This window comes from Sus scrofa, chromosome 7 (assembly GCF_000003025.6).
Source record: "Sus scrofa isolate TJ Tabasco breed Duroc chromosome 7, Sscrofa11.1, whole genome shotgun sequence".
In the NCBI taxonomy this organism is placed as follows: Eukaryota; Metazoa; Chordata; class Mammalia; order Artiodactyla; family Suidae; genus Sus; species Sus scrofa.
In genome coordinates, this window is record NC_010449.5 from 79,145,764 (window position 1) to 79,155,665 (window position 9,902).

The 9,902-nt window shown below is 36.9% G+C and overlaps 1 pseudogene; it reads left to right on the forward strand.

Moving 5' to 3' along the window:
* Window positions 3,939-5,812, forward strand: LOC100515391 (annotated as a pseudogene).

Here is a 9,902-nt window from a genome sequence, read left to right on the forward strand (position 1 = left end):
TGGCTGTACCAATTTATATTTTTTCCACAGTGTACACAGTTTCCCTTATCTCCAAATTCCTGCCAACATTTCTTATTTGTAGACTTTTCCTCTTTTTTTTTTTTTGTCTTTTTAGGGCCACACCCATGGCATATGGAGGTTCCCAGGCTAAGGGTCTAATTGGAGCTGTTGCTGCCAGCCTATGCCAGAGCCACAACAGTGCCAGATCTGAGCCATGTCTGTGACACACACCACAGCTCACAGCAATGCCAGATCCTTAACCCACTGAGTGAAGCCAAGGATCAAACCTGCAACCTCATGGTTCCTAGTCAGATTCATTAACCACTGCACCATGACAGGAACTCCTGTTATTTGTAGACTTTTTGATGATAGTCATTCTGACAATATAAGGTGATATCTCATAGTAGTTTTAATTTGCATTTCTCTTATGACTGATGATGTTGAGCATATTTTCATGTGCCTGTTGGTCTTCTGAATGTCTTCTTTGAAAAAGTGTTTAAACAGGTCTTCTACCCATTTTTTAAAAAGGTTGTTTTTATTGATACTGAATTGTATGAACTATTTATATATTATGGATATTAACCTCTTATTGGTCATATCATTTGCAAATATTTTCTCCAATCAGTAGGTTATCTTTTCATTTTGTTGAAATTTTCCTTTGCTGGGAAAAAACTTTTAAGTTTAATCAGTAGATCTTTTTGTTTATTTTTTCTTGTGTTTCCTTTGCTTTAGAAGTCAGATGCAAAACAATATTGCTATGATTTATAGAAAGCTGTGTTTATTACATTTTTTCTCTTTATCATTTAGCACCACTCCTTTCTGGCCTATAATGTTTCTGCTGATAAATTAGCTGGTGTTCTTACAGGGTTTCCCTTCTATATGATCAGTTATTTCTCTCTTTCTGCCTATAAGATTCTCTCTTTATCTTTAACTTTTGCCACTTTAATTATAATATGTCTTGGTGGGGGTTCTTGGAGTTGATCTTTTTTTGGGACTCTCTGTGCTTCCTTTACCTAGTTGTCTGTTTCCTTTCCCAGGGTAGGGAATTTTCAGCTATTATTTCTTCAAAGTTTTTGTCTTCTCTCTCTTCTCCTTCTTGGACCCCTATATGTTGAATGTTACTATATTTGATGTTGTCTCAGAGTTGTCTTAAACTAGCATTGTTCTTCAAAAATTCTTTTTTTTATCCATTCTGACTGGGTGACTCACCACTCCATCTTACAGATTACTTATCTGTTCTGTATAATTCAATCCTCTGTTGATTCCCTCTATTACATTTTATTTCAGTTATTGAATTCTTCAGCTTTGATTACTCTTAGTAGTTTGAGGTTGATATGGAATCAGAATAGGACTCATTGAACATTATGATTGAGTCTGTTTTGAAAGCTGTTGGATTTTTGTTGGAACAGCAAAAAAAAAAAAAAAAAAAAAAAAAAGAGAGTTAAAGGAGAGTTTCCTGATGAGGTTTCACAGTAGGTCTAGTGAGAACTGATAAAAATAGGGGCAGTGAAAGAGAAAGGGTTAGATACATGGCAGATACATTAAATTGAAAAAGAAATTGACATATTTCACCCATTTAAAAATTACCCCAAACTATATGATTGGCAATGTTCAATATTTTTAAATGAGCATTTGTTATTTTTATCACAGTTTTGTCAGTAAATCATTACAAATAAAATTAAATTTACTCATCCTATAGGATTCCTCTTGCCCTCCCCAGAGAAAATTATTACTATGAAATTCTTGTATAGCCTTCTTATTCAAATTTTTATGTTTCTAATATGCATATTTTTATATTTATTAAAAAAAACACATATTAATGGACTCAGAGAGTTCAAATCTATGTTGTACAAAGGTCAACTCTACATTTTATTCAAGTGTTCAGCCAATATTTATTCATGATTCTAAATTTTTGATTCACTGGATTAAAGAAGATGGATGTAGCCCTAAATTTTATGAGGCTTGATGCCTAGTTGGAAAGGAGAAACTAAACAAATAATAAATGATATTTGTGGCAAGTACTGCTAATAAATAGATTCCTTGAGAGCAAATCAGTTGAACTTACACAAGAAGATAGTTTAATTTTTACCACTAAGAAAATGTGAATATTATATTCATCCTAATTATACATTGAAATATATTTTCTGACATGGAAGTTTGATGATCCCTGTTGATCAATAATATTTATTTTCTTTTTCCTTTTTTTAATTCTAATTTTAATTCTTTGTCTTTAGGGCCATACTTGTGGCATACAGAATATCTTGGGCTAGGGGTTAAATTGGAACCTCAGCTGTTGGCCTATGCCACAAACACAGCAATGCCAGATCTGAGCCGTGTCTGGGACCTACACCACAGCTCGTGGCAATGCCAGATCCTTCACCCACTGAGCAAGGTCAGGGATTGAACCAGCATCCTCATGGAACTAGTCGGTTTGATTTCAGCTGAGCCACAGTGGGAACTCCAATAGCATTTATTTTCTTATTTATATATTCATTATACCTCACATGTTGTGTGTTGTTTGTTAGAGGAAGTGAAATAAATAGAAATGAACATAACATTTACTGAATACTTACTATAACCTATGATTAAGACGGATCAATTATTTTACTTATTACAGTTTCATATATAAATGTACTGAAGCTCAAAGAGTTTAAGTAAATTGCCCAAGATCAAGTTGTTGGTTGTTAGTATTCTAAATCTAAAACCCATATTCCTTTTGCTAAAGTGAAGTATCTCTAAATAAGAGTAACTAATTACAGGATAATGTGATAATTTCTTATATAGAGAATTGTACAAAATGGTTTCCACACTACAGTAAGCATTTCATAATTCTAAGCTTTTCATACTGCATGCTAAGTATGCAAAGGCAGTGTTTCCTCAAATTAACTGGGTCGAAGCATAAGATGTTTTTCTTTCATTCTACTCTTTCATGGACTATGAATTGGACTTTGGTAAAATACAAAATCAGAAACCTCAGTGTCACTGCAATATCAAATTGTTGGAGAAGTTTCTTACACTTCACAAAGTCTGTACCAAATATGATGCAAACTATTAACCATCTGTGATTGGTTCATGGGCCTGTACGTCTTAGTGTGGACCACTTTTTCTCTGCTTCAAGGATTACAAATATGAATGAGTCATAATTTCTGAGTTAGAAATTGGTTCACAATAGCACAAAGGATAGGAAAATAAATGCTAGTAATAATAAATCAAGGCTTTGTAGATGTGGTAAGCACCTAAGTAATATTGCCGGTGAGGAGTTCCTGTCATGGCTCAGCAGAAACGAATCCAACTAGCATTCATAGGGACACAGGGTCCATCCCTGGCCTCACTCAGTGGGTTAAGGATGGGGCATTGCTACGAGTTGTGGTATAGGTCACAGACATGGCTCAGATCCTGTGTTGCTGTGACTATGGTTTAGGCCGCCAGCTACAGCTCCAATTCAGCCCCTAGCCTGGGAACGTCCATATGCCACAGGTGCAGCCCTTCAAAAAAAAAAAAGAAAGAAATATTGAAGGTGAGGGTGAGTATATTCCCACAGGTGGGGCCAGATTAAGGTTTATAGTCTTGGAAGAGATCACAGTAGTGATTAGTCCCAGGCATCTTGGGCCAGATCATATTAGAAATCAAAGGTTTAGGGTTGAATTCTTATTCTTTCTATTGAACATCTTGTATCTCATTTGTATTATTATGACATCCAACCTGAAAGGAATCAGAGGGTCTTAAATGCAGAGACAACTTGGTGATAGAGAATAGCTCCATATGACTGCCACTAATTTTTCTGTGTGATCACATTGCAAAGACTGTGAGGTCACTTTTCATGCTAAAGTAGAAATAAGCATTCATAATAGACTTCTATTCTAATTTATTAACATAATTATTATATTTTAAATTTTCTCCTCTCATCTTCCTTCAGGTAGCAATTGCCTACAAAACCAATGTATGAAGCAAATGAGTCTGTGGTGTCAGAGTTTGTGTTCCTGGGACTCACTAATTCATGGGAGATCCAGCTTCTTTGTATTCTCCTCCACATTTTACATGGCAAGCATGATGGGAAACTCCCTTATTTTGCTCATGGGGACTTCTGACCCTCACATTACACTCCCCCATGTATTTTCTGTTGGCCAACCTCTCATTCACAGACCTGGGAGTTTCTTCTGTCTTTACTCCTGGGATGATTTATGACTTTTTCAGGAAGGAGAAAGACATCTCCTTTAATAGCTGCATCAGTCAAATCTTCTTCATCCATGTTTTGAGTGGTGTGGAAATGGTGCTGCTCATAGCCATGGCCTTTGACAGATATGTTACCATATGTAAGCCTCTCCATTATCCAACCATCATGAGCCCAAAAATATGCATCTTCTTTTTAGTGGCTGCCTGGATAATTGGCCTTACCCACTCCACAGTTCAACTGGCTTTTGTGGTAAACTTACCCTTCTGTGGTCCTAATGTGTTGGATAGCTTTTAATGTGACCTTCCTCAGCTCATCAAACTTGACTGCATAGACACAGATCAACTAGAGTTCATGGCCTATGCCAACTGTGGATTCCTCTATTGGCTCCTTCTTCATCCTGATCATTTCCTGCATTGTCATCATTCTAACTGTTCAGAAACACTCTTCAGCAGGTTCAACCAAGGCTCTCTCCACACTTTCAGCTCACATCACTGTGGTAGTCTTGTTCTTTGGTCCTTTGATATTTTTCTATATGTGGCCTTTTCCCTCCACACACCTGGATAAGTTTTTGGCCATCTTTGATGCCCTTCTCCCTCCTTTCTTGGATCCTGTCATTTATACATTCAGGAAACAAGAAATGAAGGTGGCAATGAGGAGAGTATGCTGACGCCTAATCAGTTACAGAATGTCTCTCTCTTTTTTTTTTTTTTTCTTTTTTTTTGCTTTTTAGGGCCATACCCATGGCATACGGAGGTTCTCAGCCTAGGGGTCTATTCTGAGTTACAGCTGCCAGCTTACACCACAGCCACAGCAACACCAGATCTGAGCTGCGTCTGTGACCTACACCACAGCTCAAGGCAATGCTGGATCCTTAACCCACTGAGTGAGGCCAGGGTTCGAACATGCAACCTCATTTGTTTCTGCTGCACCACAAAAGGAACTCCCCAGAACGTCTCTTTAAGTGATGACTGTATTGTAATTGTCCTTGTTGATTATCAGTGTTAATTACTGATGATCAACCTTTCAAAAAAGCTCTTGTTTGTACTACCTTGACTTAATTATACACTGACATTGACTCCATTTTTCCTTTCACATAGGAGGCAGAGACATTCACTTTTGAAAGAGAGACTTACATAGAAAGTATTTGCAAACCCAGAGATTATAATAATCTTGAGCCTAAATTCCTAAGTGATAATATTTATAAAAAGTTGTTTTTAATAAATAACTATAAGGGAATATTTCTTTGAGGCTTTCAGAACAGGAAAAATCTTTCCCAATCTACCCTAATGCAAGAGGAATCCAACTTAATTTGACTACATCTGCATGCTTTATATTTCAAATATCATCGTGTTCAGAAAGACAGAGGCTTAGGATTTCAGCATGTCTGTTTGGTTTGGACACATATCAATCTATAATACTAATACAGGTAGTATAGTTATTTGGAAAGAAGGATGACTGTAGGATCAATATACCTACTGATAAATGTGAAAATATATTTAAAATAAACAGTACAAGACACTTCAGCTCTGTTAAAGGCAATTAACTCATCTACCCATTTACTTACTTAATCACTCCTCCAACCACCACTATTATAGCCACCCCATTGATGGGCGTGGTGCTGGAGGCCTGTGGGCCTAGAAAAATAGAAAAGGCTCAGATGTTTCCCTGAAAAAATTTAGAATTTTATGCAGTTTATCAACCTTGGCATATATGGGGCTGGGTAATTCTTGGTTGTGGAACTATACGTTATCCTATGAAATATAGGATCTGTAGCAGCATTTCTGACCTCTACCCACTAGATGCCAGCAACAACTTTGTTCTCCCTACTATCCCCTCCCAGCACCCCCATGCTAAAAGTGTTTTCAGGCATTGCCAAATGTCCCTGTAGGGAAGTTCAAAGCATCCTCAGTGAGAATCCTGGTTTAGTGAGAAAGACTTAAAAGAACATCATTTCCGTGCATTTGGTCAGTCCTACAATACAGGTGCATGTGTTGGAAATGTGTTTTGGATATATTCTGGCCTTGTGCTGATCATTACTAATATACTTCTGCAAACTAGTTCTTAGTTCAATCCCGAAAGGAGATCTTGTATTTCCCTATAACCCATGGTTGACTTCTGTGCTCTGCAGTGATTATTGTCATGCCATGTGATAAATCTTCAGCCATGTGAATATTTTAGCCAAATAGCCAGTTAGACTCTATTGCTTTTTTTTTTTATCTTTCACTCTGGTGAATAACTGTCAGAGCTATGTAAAAGAAAAATCTCTTTTTAAAAAAGTACTTATTAAATATTAAACTGTTGAAAATGAACCAGTGTATAGATCAGGATGGGAAGAACTGGAATTTGTAACCAACTCAGCAAAACATATTTGGGTTGAGGAGGACATGTTTCTTTAAACAAAAATGTTTTATTACTTTTAAGTGAGGTTATTATTACTTTTACTTTAATAATTTTCCAAGCACAGAGCTGTAGTGATTAGGTCAAAAATGAAGACTGACAATAGTTAAAGTAAATGATATTCCATTAAATCTAACTGGGTTTGAGGCAGTTGCACTGATTTGCTCCTGTAGCAGATGATATGGGTCCCTTATTTTTATATTTCCTTTGCTTACATAATTACATTTATTGACCCTCTCATGCTGCTTTCTCTTAAATTCTAGATTGAAACATATTTTTGTTCAGCTTGGGAAACTGTTGATAAAAATGTTGTGGTTCTTTATGTATTTTTAATTCTAACATTCAAGTGATTATTTGAATATTGCTTCAAATGCTTCACCCTCCTCACTCAATCCTATAAAACTCTGAGTATGTACAGAAATTCTCTACCTACTGTCGCCAAGTGTAAGTGGGAAGAATTTGCAGTATCTCTTTGCTGAGGTTTCTGATACTTAGTAGGTTTCAGTGACAGCAGAGTTGTTCTACTATAGTGTTGACAATTATTAGCTCTTTACTTTCAGAGATGAATATTCTTCGGTGTTTAATTCACCCTAGCTGTACACCTATCTAGAGAGGCTAGGGAGAAATAGCTTCTTCTGTGCCTAACTCCTTAGAGATCAGAGTAAATGTCTTAAAGAGGAGTACAACTGACACTTGACTGTAATAGTCCAAGGTTCATCCCTGGAGGTCTTCAGTTAACTACACACAGATTACTCCAATAGCTCTATATGTCTTGACAAGATAAATGCATGTAAAACAAAAAGAGAATGATTCCCCTGTGTCTTTTGCCATTTATGGTAATATAAGTGGCTAATATATTCTTTACAATATATATCATATATCAAAAATTCCAACTAGGTTATGACAGCATATTCAGCCTTTATCACTATTTGTGTTATTGAGTTCAATAATGTTCTACTTATTGTATGAAGGATCATTCATTTATTTCCCTCAGATTCCATTATTAAAGCTTCAAATGCCTATTTATTCTAGAGTCCATTTTAAATTTGGTGACTAAATATATATTTACTCTATTAGCACCCTTCATATTTTCATAGATTTGGGGGTTTTTTTGTTTCTTTGTATATGAAAACTTGGCATCGAGATGCACTATTTCAGTCTCCAAATGTCAAGGTTGTTTACAGGGCTGGACATTTTACTCTGCATCATCTCAGAATATCAAAACTATAACCACTTCTCACTACCTCTATGTTTTATCACCCTGATCTAAGTCACCATCCCCTCTTGCTTGGGTGATTGCAATAGCTCCAATAATCTCCCTAATTCCAACCTTGAAAGTTTAAGTGCATTCACAATGCAGCCACCAGAGTGATCCTTCAACACTGTAAGCCAATTTTATTGTTCTCCTGATCAAAATCCAATTGCTTATCTCACTCAGAATAATAGCCATAGTCCTTACAATGGCTTATAAGGCCCTCCCCAACCCCACCCCCATCTGCCTATTCAGGTTCAGCATCTCTAGCCTTCTTATCTCTAGCCTTCATTGAACATTCCATGAGTGCGCACCTTATGGTTATTCTTGGTATATTCTCACCTGGTATATTCTTTTCCTAAATAACACGCATGGTCTTCTGATTCATCTTCTTTAGCTTTCTGATCAGTCAACTTATCCACAACTGCCAAGGTCCAGCCCCAGCAGCCAGGGAGTGGTGAAGGAGAGGATGGGCTACAAACAGCGTGGAAAGAATTGGAGCCAACTCCTCAGCTGCATGCTGCAGATGACCTGATTTATTAAATGAAAAGCATCAGCTTTTATACCATTTCGCAATCAAGTCTTGTGTAAGATTTGACATTAACATTTGATTTAAAGCTCTTTCTGTTCCCTCCACCTGAGATTTAAAAAAAAGAGGTTAGTTAAAACATGTTTCTTCAGTTTCAGATTTTTCTTCAGGATTACAAACTTAAAGTTTCACAGTGTATTTTTCTTAAAAGGTCAATAACAGTAGCTACTCTATTCTATATTACGAACAAAGCTTTAATGAGTAACAGACTGTGGTACCTAACATTCTTTAGCTAGAGGTATATGTAGTTAACAGAAACGCATGAGAGCCTTAGGCTCATGACATTCTTGAGGCTGCGGTTTATTTGGCGCCAGCAAGCTAAGCATATAACCTATTGTCCTGACTTACGTAAGCTCCAAACCACCAATTTCAATAGAGAGGAGTATTATACCTGAAAATTGCCAAGTGCCCCCACAAGGGATGATAAAAGTTACAGGTGACACTGTTATTTCATAAAAAATATATCTGTTGTAAAAAATGGCAATTTGTAGGCCATACAACACTTTTACCAGCCCCGGATTTCTCCTCATGTGAAGGGACTGAAATCATAAAAGTTTCCCCTGTATACTCTTACAAAACAGGTGCCATAAATTGTTACTCCAAAACAAAGGCTTTTTCCATTACACTGTTTAAGTGACTTCACTCAGTTTTGGTCCAGGTGTTTATGTACCCAGGGCAAATCCCTAGCTATAAGAAAACTGTGAATCAAAGATAGAAAGAGAAGGATAAACACAAAAAAAACCAGATTAACATATTTTTTAGGGGGTGTCATTTTTCTCTTCTAGGAAACTGATGTTTTTCAAGGAATTGTTCTGCAATCCTTCTTCTTTCTTCAGCCTGTCTGTAGCTCTGCCAACCAGACAAGCCTCACGCATCTGCAATCCTTCTTTCTTCAGCTTGTCTGTAGCTCTGCTAACCGGACAAGCCTCACGCAGGTGCTGACTGTGGCTTTGTTTTCCTTACTGGAGAAGCCTTGTGGCTCCCAACACACAAGGAATTTCCTTTTAAACATACTTTATAATAACACTCCCAATTCCCCTTTCTAGCTTAATTTTTCTTTACAGTGAAATTGTTATCTAATACCCTATGTAGTTTTGTTTATGTTTATTTTTAATTATCTTTTTTCTCTGCTATAGTGTAATTTTATGAGGACAGAAATTTTTGTGTGATTTATTTATTTATTGTCCTTTTAAGGCCACACCAGTGGCATCTGATGGTTCCGAGGGTAGGAGTCAAATCCAAGCTATAGTCTCTAGCCACAGTCAGAGCAATGCCAGATCTGAGCCACATCTGTGACCTATACCACAGCTTACAGCAACACCAGATCCTTAACCCACAGAGCAAGCCCAGGGATTGAACTTGCATCCTCATGGTTACTAGTCGGATTCGTTTTCTGCTGAACCGAAATGGGAACTCCTGTCTGATTTATTCTTAGCTATATTTCTAGTGCTTAGACTCTTCCCTGACACATAGAAGATCCTTGATAAATA